Genomic DNA, 12,176 nt, shown 5'->3' with positions numbered 1-12,176 from the left:
AAAAAGTGAGGAGGCTACGACTTGGAGTTGGAGATGTTTCGGCAGTACTCGGGTATTTTATGAAAATGCAAAGGGAATTCAAATTTCTAGTATATGATTGATGTAGATGAAAAGAGATTAAAGAATGTGCTAGGTTGATGTTAGATGTAGGGCCGCATATAAAGAATTTGGTGATGTCATGACCTTGACACAACGTATCTAACGATAGGTATGATTGCCATTTGTTGCTTTTGTGAGGTTGATCATCATGGACCCGACATTGTTAGGTTGTGGGTTAATTTCCCATGAGGACATTGAAACATTTGTATGGCTATTTCGTTCTTGGCTTGAATGCATGGATTTTGCTCCTAATTGAATGATCACTGATCAAGATAAGGTCATGCAAAATCAATTGAGATTGTTTTCCCCAACACAAGACATAAAGGTGTTTGTGGCATATAATGAAGAAACTGCCTGAAAAGTTAAGAGAGCAAGGAATATGAAACTACACAAGTTTAAGTTACAAATATTGTTATGACTCCTTTACGCGTGAAGAGTTCGAAGAACGGTGGAACCAATTCGTTGATGTGCACAAAGTTCACAAGAATGAATGGTTATATGGATTGTACAAAGAAAGAGTACGGTGGGTGCCTGCATTTTTTAAAGATACTTTATAGGCAGGTATGTCTACTACCCAGCGTAGTTAAAGTATGCATGCATTTTGATAGATATGTAAATTCCAAAACTACGTTGAAAAAATTTGTGGAACAATATGAAATGCATTGTGAGATAAAGTGGAAAAGAAAAGGAGGCTGATTTTAGATCTTTCAAATCTTGGATACCATGTATAACTAATTACCCTATTGACAAATAATTTCAAAGTGCATAATAACTGCAAAGTTTCAAGAGTTTCAAGAAGAGATTGCGGGGAAGATTTATAATTAATTATCTTTTCTGAAAAAGTGTGATTCATACGAGGAGTATCATGTTTTAAAAGATGTTTGGTTTGGAGATAGTAATCGACGTGTTCCCTTTGCGGTATATTTGAAGAAAGTTCGTGTGATATTCGTTGTACTTGTCATTTGTTTGAGTTCAAAGGGATTTCATGCAGACATGTCATTATTGTGTTGATTCGGTTTCACACGTTCCAGAAAAGTACATTTTACGGCATTGGAGGAAAAAATAAACAGATGTCATACGAAAATTAAGGTAAGTTGTAATAGGTGGCGCACCAATGTTAAAGGATAACGTTTTGATAAGTTGTCTATATAATGCTAACAGTAGCTGATATGACATCAAACAATGAAGAAGATTGTAATATGTTATGGATTTATGATTGATATGAGAAAAAAGTTGGAGCAAAAGGAAGTGAGGGAGGGCTAGGTAGAAAAGTAAACATCTCTTCCACAACCGGTTTGAGTAGTAAAGATAAGGACAGTCCTCTGAAAGAGGGAATAGTCTAATTATTAGTCCACTAGAGGTTTGTAGCAAAGGTCGTCCTCCATGTAGAAGAAAGCAATCGAATGTTGAAGAAATTGTATATAGGGTTAAAATAAAAAATTACGAAAACAAAGATTGGTATGAGTTATACACCTATTTTACATGATATTTGTTTTTGAAACATTATTTACTTGTTAAGTTTATAATAATATCGATTTGATTATTAATGTGTTATGCTACTTTTAAGAAAAGGATCATCATAAGCGAGAAAATGAACAGTTTCTTTCATTACTTCTGTGGCCGATGCTCTCCCATATGATTACGTCAACATTGTTGAAATTATACCGGAAACTCAAGTGTTGTTGAATAACGTTGTTGCTACCAAGGTATGTGTTATGTATGTTGTATAATTGTAACTGATTTAAGTTTTCTATAACATGTGCTAAATTGGGTTGTTAAACATGCAGTATCCACTGATCTGATTCAGAATCTCGCAGGAAAAAGTAATTTATGTACTGGGCAGGAGTCTGTAAATGATGAACATGTTTCATTGGGAGGATTTGTGTTGTTGACAGGTTGAAGCATATAGAATTGTATTTGGTAGAAATTATTCGTGCTTTGGTCAATTTCTGACGAATGAGTTGAGTTGTATGTGATTCAGTGTTTTATTTTTTATTATTTTGGCTATTGGTTGTGTATAATAGGTTGTCTGCTGTAAGGTTGTGAATTCATGATAATGACCTTAATGTAACTTATTATGAATGTTTCAGTATATATTATTGTCACATTACAGACTGTTTGTTAATTGGTTGTGGTAGAATTTGGATAGCATTTATTGATTTGAGATTTGAATTTATTTCTTTTGGTTTGTCTAGTATTACATATACATATGCATTCAAAGAATAGTTGAAATATGTATAAACAAAAGGCAATAACTATATAAACAAAAGGCAATCTTTATCAAAAACATCTTGTGAAATCAATCTTTAACAATTAACCTATTTATAAACAAAAGGCAAATATAATCTTCGTACATAAAGCTTACTATTTGAAACATAATGACAATTAACATTCATAGTGCGTTCCCCAAGGATGTTGAGAAGGAAGAGGCTGTTGAGAATTCTCATCATGGTGTAGGGGGTGGAGGTTGACTGGAGGAGGAGGAGACTGTTGAGAAGTTCTTCATCATGCTGAAAATTTATGTCATGCGTTTCTTCTATTCTTGATGCAAAGGGTTGAAATCACTTTGCAACTGATCATTGTTCCTGTATTTTCCTCTCAATACGTGAAAAATACTCTTTAAACTTTTTGATCTGCTCAAATGCTTACTATTTCGTCTAAAGTATGAGAAGACATATCTTGTACATTCTGAGATGATCCAGGTTCAATACTTGTTCTTTTCTTTTACATAGAGTTGTCCTTTATTTACCCTTTCTGGAACACTAACACCTTCTTGAACTGTTGCATCTCCCTCCATTCATCCCTAATCACAAACCATTCTCTGCCATGTTCTTTTTAACCAAACCCATTTTACACATGTCACATCCCCAACAAATTATTTGAGAAAACTTAATCTTATTTGTAGAAAACTTAATCTATTTGCTTCATCATTGGGTGATCTAAATACCCAACTTCTCACATATTAACGTAACACATCTCCCAATATAGTTCTCCTTTTTCTGCTTGAAATTCTCCCAACTTCTTAACAATAATTGCTGAATTTACTTGCCTCCTTACTATTGCTGCTTCATGAACAATAAATCCTAACCGTCACATTATTTGTCTCTTTCATGCTATTAAATGTGTAGTCAAATATTTGTGAAACTCTTATAGTAGGATTCTTTAAATTTGTACATTTACACTATGTGGATGGTAAATCCCTATCCCAGAACATCCATCCAAGCTTGTTTGGAATCTTACGTTCTAGATACGTTATCCAAACCTTCAAAATCAAATCCTATCCAGGTTGCTAATCTTGTGGTCTCACTGCAAAGTTCTGATTCTTTAATCTAAAAACATGTGATACACCGGAAACTCATCAGTATCTATCTTCACAACTTTCAACTACTAAAAAACTCATAGATCAAATGCTTATATCCATCATATCTAATACTCACCACTAGTCCCATTTCAAATATGGATCCAACCATTAATTTCATCAAATAAACCCAAACTGTTATAAGTTCTAAATCCAAACTTCTTCCAAGGCAAATATCTCTTTTCGACACCTCCTCTTATTGTTTTTATGTCGCAAGTCTTGAAATTTGACTCTAGATGATGATGTGTTCATGAGAAATGGTTGCATTTTTGGTCTTACCATTTTCTGCTTTCTTGTAAAACCTGTACATATAAAAAATGCGAACATGAGTGAAAACTCAGCATTATAGACCCACTTTTAAGAAATTATTGGTGTTTTAATTAAAAAAATAAAAAAATAAAAAATAAAAAATAAAAAACCACGCAGCATCAATGGAGCAAAGAGACAGACCACACAACTCGGTACAAGTAAAACGGTTAATGGAATACTTTAAGCATGAAACCTAACACCGATACAAACACACTCACAATTCTAAAATAAAACCTAATAGCTGCTTGTCTCATCATTCAAATAAATAACCCAGTGTAAGATTTCCTTGGAGATAAAACTAAAGTGCCTTTGATTCTACAGTCAAGTGGATGCACGGTTACTAAAAGAAGCATTTTGTAAAACAAATTCAATACATGAACAACTTCTTAATGTCCCGCACCATACTTCTTATGTTTCCCACCCAGCTTTGTATTATACATGTCTGCAATGTCTCAAGAAAGTATAACTCATGTTTTCCAGATCAATCATATTCATGGATCTCCAAACAGGAGACCTATACAAAGTCTGGAAACTAGGACAGAGCCAAGTAATCACAGCCAAAAACAACAGGCGACTTTACACGATCTACAAGTGTAAAACACACAAGTCACTTGGATACACAAAAAAGAGAGCTAAGTCCACAAAAAGCCTAAGCAAAATGACCAGCATTATAAAACAAGCAGGCCACCTGGATAGATAACAAGAAGAGAAAAAAATATGCACATCATAAATCTAAAAGCCAGCCACCAACAAGCAGGCTTTCATAGATACTGATGCGTGCAATTAACACAAGAATTTATTCTAAGGTTCAGATGCAAGCAAGAAAGAGAAGAAAAGGAAAATAGAACAATAATAAAGAATAATTATTGTATGCCTTGATTGAAATCTTGTGGTCTCACTAATGGTTGGCCACCAAGCACAATTCACCACATTCATATATACAACATATTCAGGCACACCGAAGAGATTCCAATACATCATGTTAGGACCACCAATGGGCAATCAACTTTGCCTTTAAAATAATATTTAAGTTCTTCACCAAGAATAAATCCCAATCAGCTTATCTTGATTGGAAAGTACTCTTGGCAGTACTACTGGGATCTACAACTGATGCTTCACTTACTTTTCCTTGACAATTAGCCGTACAGCAACATTTCCGAGATGTGCTACTAAGGCAATGCTGAATTGATTTTAGAGAGCTCTTTTCACCAATAAATTGGTGACTACAATGAAATCTACATGTCTACCTTTTAGTTGTTATAACGTGTACGCATCGATATTGCTTTATGTGGTGTTAAAAAGAAGATTACAAAAATTGTTTTTCTTTACTCCTTCAACACATGCATCATACAATTGCCATAACAATGGAGACCCTATGACTTGATTTCTAGAACTTTCTCACTGCTTGATATTAAACTTCATTGATTAAAAGTGGGCATATCACTAATTGTAAAGATAAAGAAAAAAAAAAAAAAAAAAAAAAACCCATATCCAAAGCTGGCATTGAATCAATTCCTTTGTATGAAAGTTTAGAATTATGGCAGCAATCTACAGTTTAAATTTCACTTTTTCCTAGCATCTCATTGAGTTATTTACAACTCAATCAACCTCAATCATCAATCAAAACCAATAAAACATGATGAATAGAAACCAAATTAACTCAATAACTTACAATAACAATGGCAGATGGCTTTGACAAAGAAGAAGAGCAATAGACAAAGACAAAGAGCGGCAGACGAAGAAGAAGAGCAGCAAATGAGGAACGAAGACGAAGCAGAAGAGCAACAAATGAGATCCTTTTGTTTTTTAAAACTTTTTGGGACCAAAATGTTCATAACTATTTTTTTTTTTTTTAATCCTCGTATGGAAATGGACGGGCATCCATCTAAGAGGGATACTTGTTTATTAAATATGGACGTCCATCCATAATATATGGACAGACGTCCATTACTTTTGTTTTTAATTTTTTTTTTAATATAAACAATAGACGGGCGTCCATCTAATAGGGACATCTGTCCATTCAGTAAAGACGCCCGTCCATAATATATTATGGATGAGTATATATGATTTTTGTTATCAAATTTTTTTAATTCAAACTATGGATAGGCGTCCCTTATAGGTGGACTCCCGTTCATATAATATGGACGGAAATCCATTATCATTTTCGCATGGATGGGAGTCCATTTCAAAAGAACAGTTGTCCAATAATAATGGACAATCATCCATATTTGATGGACGACCGTTCATTCACGAAATATTTGTTAACGTGCTACGTGACTCGTCTGACTCATGTGATACATAATTCGGTTTAACATTTTGGTGCAAAGCGTTTGTGTCTGTAGCATTATTGTTATAAATTTGAGTAGAAATATTGAGTTAAATTTCTTCCAAAAATTTATACAAAATTCAATCTCACATTGTATATAATGGTTGTCTTGTAATACTTTGGAAAATTGATCCTTGTAATACTTTGGAAAATTGATGCTTGTCTTCTACTTTCGAAATTGACGAGTAAACGCATTTTGTCACTATCAAATCTTTAGGCTGTGCTTGTTTTAATATTTCTACTCCAACATATCCCTCTCTTATCCAAAATTTATATTTGTTTCCCTATTCTGAAAATCAAATTCTATTATATTTAACTTGGTAAACCCCCTAAGTTTGTTAATTTAATTAAACACCCCCTATAAAAAAGTTTAGAAATTGATAAAAACACCCCCACCCACCCACATTTGTCAAATTCTGGCCACCACTGTTGGAAGGTGGTCAGAATCTAGCGTAATGGCGCACTATCAATTGGATATGGCTGGTAATGCGCTGATCTAGCATTTTCTAACCAATTCCACCGTGGATCTGGCTGGAAAATGCCAGATCTACGGCCAAAGATCTGGCCGTTGATGGCCATAATTAGTTGTCAACGACAGCCATATGAGACCATCAACGATGGCCATATCTTTGGCCGTCATTGACGACCAAACGTGGTTAGCTAAAAAAAGTCATATTAATGTACGACCAGTCAAATATAGTCGGTCGTGCGCTATTACGACGACTGCTAGCCACCCTCCGGCAATGGTGGCCAGCTACCGACATTTAATAGGTGGGTGGGGGTGTTTTTGTTAATTTTTAATGTTTTACTATAGGGGTGCTTAGCTAAATTAACAAACCTATAGGGTGTTTTTGTAACTTTCAAATCATACCTCGTAATAACCACCCAACTCAACTTTTTCAAGAATTATATTCAAAATAATAAAACAAACACACCCTTAGCCTTTTTTATTAATTTTGATTATACATTGTTTTGTGTTTTTCAATTATGAACGTGCTTCCTTTCGCTACAACACTATAGCGAATTCACTCCCACTGTAGGGAATATATTTTCGTTATAGGGGAATTTGGTTTTATTTTGAATAGCTTGTCCGTTCGCTATTACAAATTTCTTCTATTCCGGCTTTCAATTTTTTCATATCTTTCTTACTTAGATCAACATTCTATTAAACTAAATCATCTTTTTTTAAATATTAAAAATGGTTGAAAAACGTGTTCAACATGTTTAACAATATTTTAAAAATGTAAAAATAAAAACACGTTTGGTATGTTTGCCGAAAAGTAACAATTACAGACTAAAAACTTTAAATAAAATTTTATTACTTTTCTAATAGTTACTAGATTAATAGCGAAATAATTTAAAAGTAATGCTATGATTACTCACGATCTTACTAACCATCTTACTATCATTTGTTAAAATTACATATGGTACCCGTACTATGCTTATGGTACTTGTACTATACTTTATATTTACACAGGATAGTAAGATGGTTAGTAAGATCGTGAGTAAACATAGTATTATTGATAATTTAATTAGAATCTCACCAATAAAAGAGCTACATTCTGTTTTCAACACATTCAAAGACCAATATTAATAAGCCAATCTGCAATAAAATTACCTTCCTACACCAAATTTTGTTAATTATTTGAAGTTTTTTACTTATATTTTTTATTTTATTAATACACAATCTAAATTTGGTAGGATTGACTTTTGCTTTTGAAAATTATTGAATAATTTAAAAGAATAAAATATATAATATGTTAATGCAAAAATTCGCACCAACCTACAATACTCAATTGGTTTCAGCGAAAATGGCTCAGCAGGCTAGCCATCTACTCGATAGTTGTTGCTCACACCGAGAAGTCTATGTCCAAGGCAGGGAAAAACTTGAGCTTCCTATTTAGTTCCTCCCAGGCGTTGATCTCGCAACGGCCTTCCAGCACGTCCTCATATCGCGTCCGCCACCACAGCTTCGTATCCTATCTTAGGAACTCAAGGGAGTCTTAGAAAGCTTCGGAGCCAGGATGGCTACACTTGCAGTTAGATCACAGGGTGAAGCTGGCTCATCGAGAGTAGGTTCTTTTCAGGTTAAAAAAAAAAAGAAAATCAACATTTGCTTCTGACTTTCCGTTTTCCAACAGCAATTACACATTCCCTCGGCCTTTGATTACAGTCAAAATGCCATATATGAAGAACCTAGTTCTTCAATCAGATTTGCACCAAATTCTTCCTTTCGGAAGAAAATATGATGCGAGGACCTGATCCACCAACTATCTGAAATGTTGGCAAACAGGGCCATACTAGTGACAGTAATAAAAAAGAAAAAGTTATGTAGTTGGACCATCTGCTCTATCAGTATGAGTTGAATTCGCAACGAAAGATGGAAAAAAGGAAAAAACATTCTCATGAAAGAAAATATCATGTGAGACAAAAATTAATAAACTCGGTGTAGTATTGATAGCCTAGGAAAAGAGAATGTGTAGCTCATGTATCAAAATCAAACATTGTGGGGGCGATGATGGTGTGTTGAGGCGAAACACTTGCAAATGGGGTTGTTTGTTAAAAGAAAAATGTTACGGACACTGACGCTTTGCACCGAATTTTTACACTGAAGACATGTTCACTGAATCAAACGAGTCACGTATCACGTTAACAAATATGCCGCGAATGAACAGCCGTCTATCAAATATGGACGACTGTCCATTGTTATTGGACCGCCGTTCATTTGAAATGGATTATCGTCCATATTATATGGACGACTGTCCACCTAGAATGGATGCTCGTTCATAATTTAAACTAAAAAAAATTTGCCTAAATTGTTTATAGACACCCGTCCTCTTATGAGGACAATTGTCCATAGTTATGGACTCCCGTCCATATATTATGGACGAGAGTCCTTTTAATATGGACGGGCGTCCATATAATTTCAGATGAAATATTTATTTTTAAAGTATAAAATTTTTAGATGAAATAAAAGAAAAAAAAAATTGATTTTAAGTGAAAGTATGGACGCCAGTCCACTCATTTGGATGGTCGTCCATATATATACTATGGATGACCATCCAAAACTATGGACGACCATCCAAATGAGTGGACTGGCGTCCATTCTCAATTTTTTTTTTTTTTTTCATTTATAAACAAAATGCAAGAGAGAAATGAAATCTATTTTCGGAGGCCTAAATTTTTAAACATTCTAATTGAAAATTTTAAAGAAATTTTTTTATTAAACTAAAATTTGGGCCTCCCAAATTGAATGTAAATTTTTTTAAATTAAACAATGGACAGACGTCCATTGAATGTAAAATTTTTTGGACGGGCGTCCATCTTATATGAACGTTCGTCAATAGTAAATAGACACCCGTCCATATAAGATGGCAGGCGTCCATTATTTTTCTTTTAAAATTTTTTGGACGAGTCCATATTAAATGGACACCCATCCATACAATATGAACGAAAGTCCATTAAATATGGGCGAGCGTCCATAAATGTTGGACGACCGTTCATTCACGAAAGACTCCAACGTGATCACGTCTGACTGGTTGCCATGTCCTTCGGTACAAAAATTTGGTGTAAAATTTCAGTGTCTGTAAGCACTACTCTTGTGAAAAAAGCATCTAAAAAAGTTGGAGGTGTTGGATTGATGACATAGGTAGCAATTAGGATGGCAAGCATCTGCCCAAAATTTCTTGAGAAGGTTTAGCTTTAAATAGGAAAGCTTAGGCCACATTGAGAAGGTGGCGATGTTTTCACTCGATTACTGCAATTTGTTGTGGAGTGGAAACACAACTAGTTTGATGAATGGTTCTTTTATCTAAATAAAAAAATTTCTTATAAATTTAAGGCAATTATCACTATGAAGAATTTTGACTTTTAAGGTCTCAACAAAATTGATGAATGTGGTTATGTATTTAGGATTGTCTAATGTATGATGCGTCATGTAAATCGAGTGTAATCATCAACCATGGTAATAAAATATCGTGCCCCATTGAGTGCAAGAATCTGGTACCCTCCCCAAATAAGTATAAAATGAACTCAATGGAAATTAAAAACGAGTCTGATTCGCTAAAGGGCAAACTAAACATTTAGAAACATCACAAAACTTTATGTTACCAACATAATTAGCCATAGAGTTAGACTAATTCCCATTAAGCAGTGTCATAAGGTTATGAGCTGAGAGGTGTTGTTGCATTGGCATCTACATGTTTGACTTTGGAGGAAAGTGCTTGTGCTTTCGCTCATCAAATTGACCACATGCATAATTCATCTTTCCAGCCACAATAAACACATTTAAGATATGCTCGACATGTCTCTGAAGTCTGCCCAAGCTTGTCATATATTCCACAATTCAAGTGAGGATTTTTAGGGATCTTCCTGAGTTGTATTCTATAGCAAAGGCTGTAGGTTAAGGCAATAGCACACTTCTCTTTGATACTTCTTGTTTTTTTGTCTTTGAGAATGTGAGAATGAACTTTGTTGATGGTAAGAAGTGTCCTCGAACACTAGTGTAGGCTTCATTAAGCCCTATGAGGAACTTCATGGTCTTTTGACTTTGTTGGAACTACAAATATTTCAAGATGTCGCAAGTGCAGCTTGGAATAGAATCTCAAGGCTGTTTAGTTTTGTATTATAAGCACCAATGGTCATTGTTGACTCAAGCATACTTTTACTTTTATTTTGATGATAACAAACTAAGCATATTTGCTAATGACTACTACTTAAGTATGGACTTAGATAGCAAGAATTTCTCAATGCACTCAAAGAAATATTAAAGAGGGAAAACGAACAACTTGAATTTGGAACATTGGAGAATACAAGAAAGCCTAGTCTAGATATATTTCCTTGTAATCGATTTTAACTGTAAAAGTATTGAGTCTTGGTGAGAAAAGTAACTTTCATGTGAAAGTTCTCAAAAACTTGTTTTTGGATTTTTCAAATCTAGGCCAAAATGTCACTTTTCCAAACATAGGGGTTACATTAAAAGTTTCCAAGTTTTAAATCTTCACAGTTTAACTCATTTGGTCAATCGATTTTTGATTGTAGTCTAAAATGTCATATTACAAAGGTTATCGAGTGGTTTTAAATTAATATTTTTTAAAGTTTTAAAATCTGCAGTTTAAGACATTAGTCAACATAATATGTTGTCGAATGGTTTTCCTATTCAAACAGAAGCATTGCAAAATACTTTGTCAATAGGATGATCAATAGGTCGATCGAATAGACCATTAGGACGATTGAATGCACCATTAAATGTAATGCCAATTGGAGATATAACGGCTAGTAACACATCAACGCCACATCAGCAATAAGTAATACTACATTTATACCATTTTTTTACACCATTTTCATTACATCATGATATGGCATATATCCCAACCACACAAATTCTATTATAATATTAAAAATTCAAAATAATTAAAATTTTATGTGGTTGTGACATATATCACATCATGATGTAATGAATATAATAAAAAAAAGTGGTGTAAATATAACATTACTCCATCAGCAATAGGACAACTGAATAGACCATTAGTTTGACCCAATGAGGTGAACTAGAAAATTCAATTTCCAGCATAATGGCCATTTTTTTTAGGATTTTCTATATAAACCCACAAATCATATTTAATAAACTTTTGGCAATCTAAACTGACAAAAACTTCACACCAAAGGCATTTAATCAAATTTTAAGAGCTCTCACTTCACTTGTTAATCTCTCTTTATAATTCAACCCTTGCTACACATAGCACTTATAATCTTTGTAGATTGGGTTTTCTTGGGCTAAACACATGCTTATACACTTTAGTCAGAGAGTTTTCATTGTTGTATTAAATCAATCTCAAATTCTAAAATAGTGGATCTCACTCTGGGGGGTTTTAGGCATTTTTAATGAGAGAAAGTAAGTCATAGCGTTTGATAGCACCTGGAGGAAAACTATTTGTATTGGATTTGTTTGCTTGAGTGATCAACCAAGAGAGATAATGAAATATTCTAAGAGGAATAGCTTTTGGAGACATAGGTTGGGATTGGCCTGAATCACTTACTTTCCAAATCCTCTGTACCTAACTTTTAAAAGGTAAACTTACCTCC

Source organism: Pistacia vera, unplaced genomic scaffold, assembly GCF_008641045.1.
Source record: "Pistacia vera cultivar Batoury unplaced genomic scaffold, PisVer_v2 Contig59, whole genome shotgun sequence".
In the NCBI taxonomy this organism is placed as follows: Eukaryota; Viridiplantae; Streptophyta; class Magnoliopsida; order Sapindales; family Anacardiaceae; genus Pistacia; species Pistacia vera.
The sequence above is the reverse complement of the archived record's forward strand: the minus strand, read 5'-3'. Positions refer to the sequence as shown.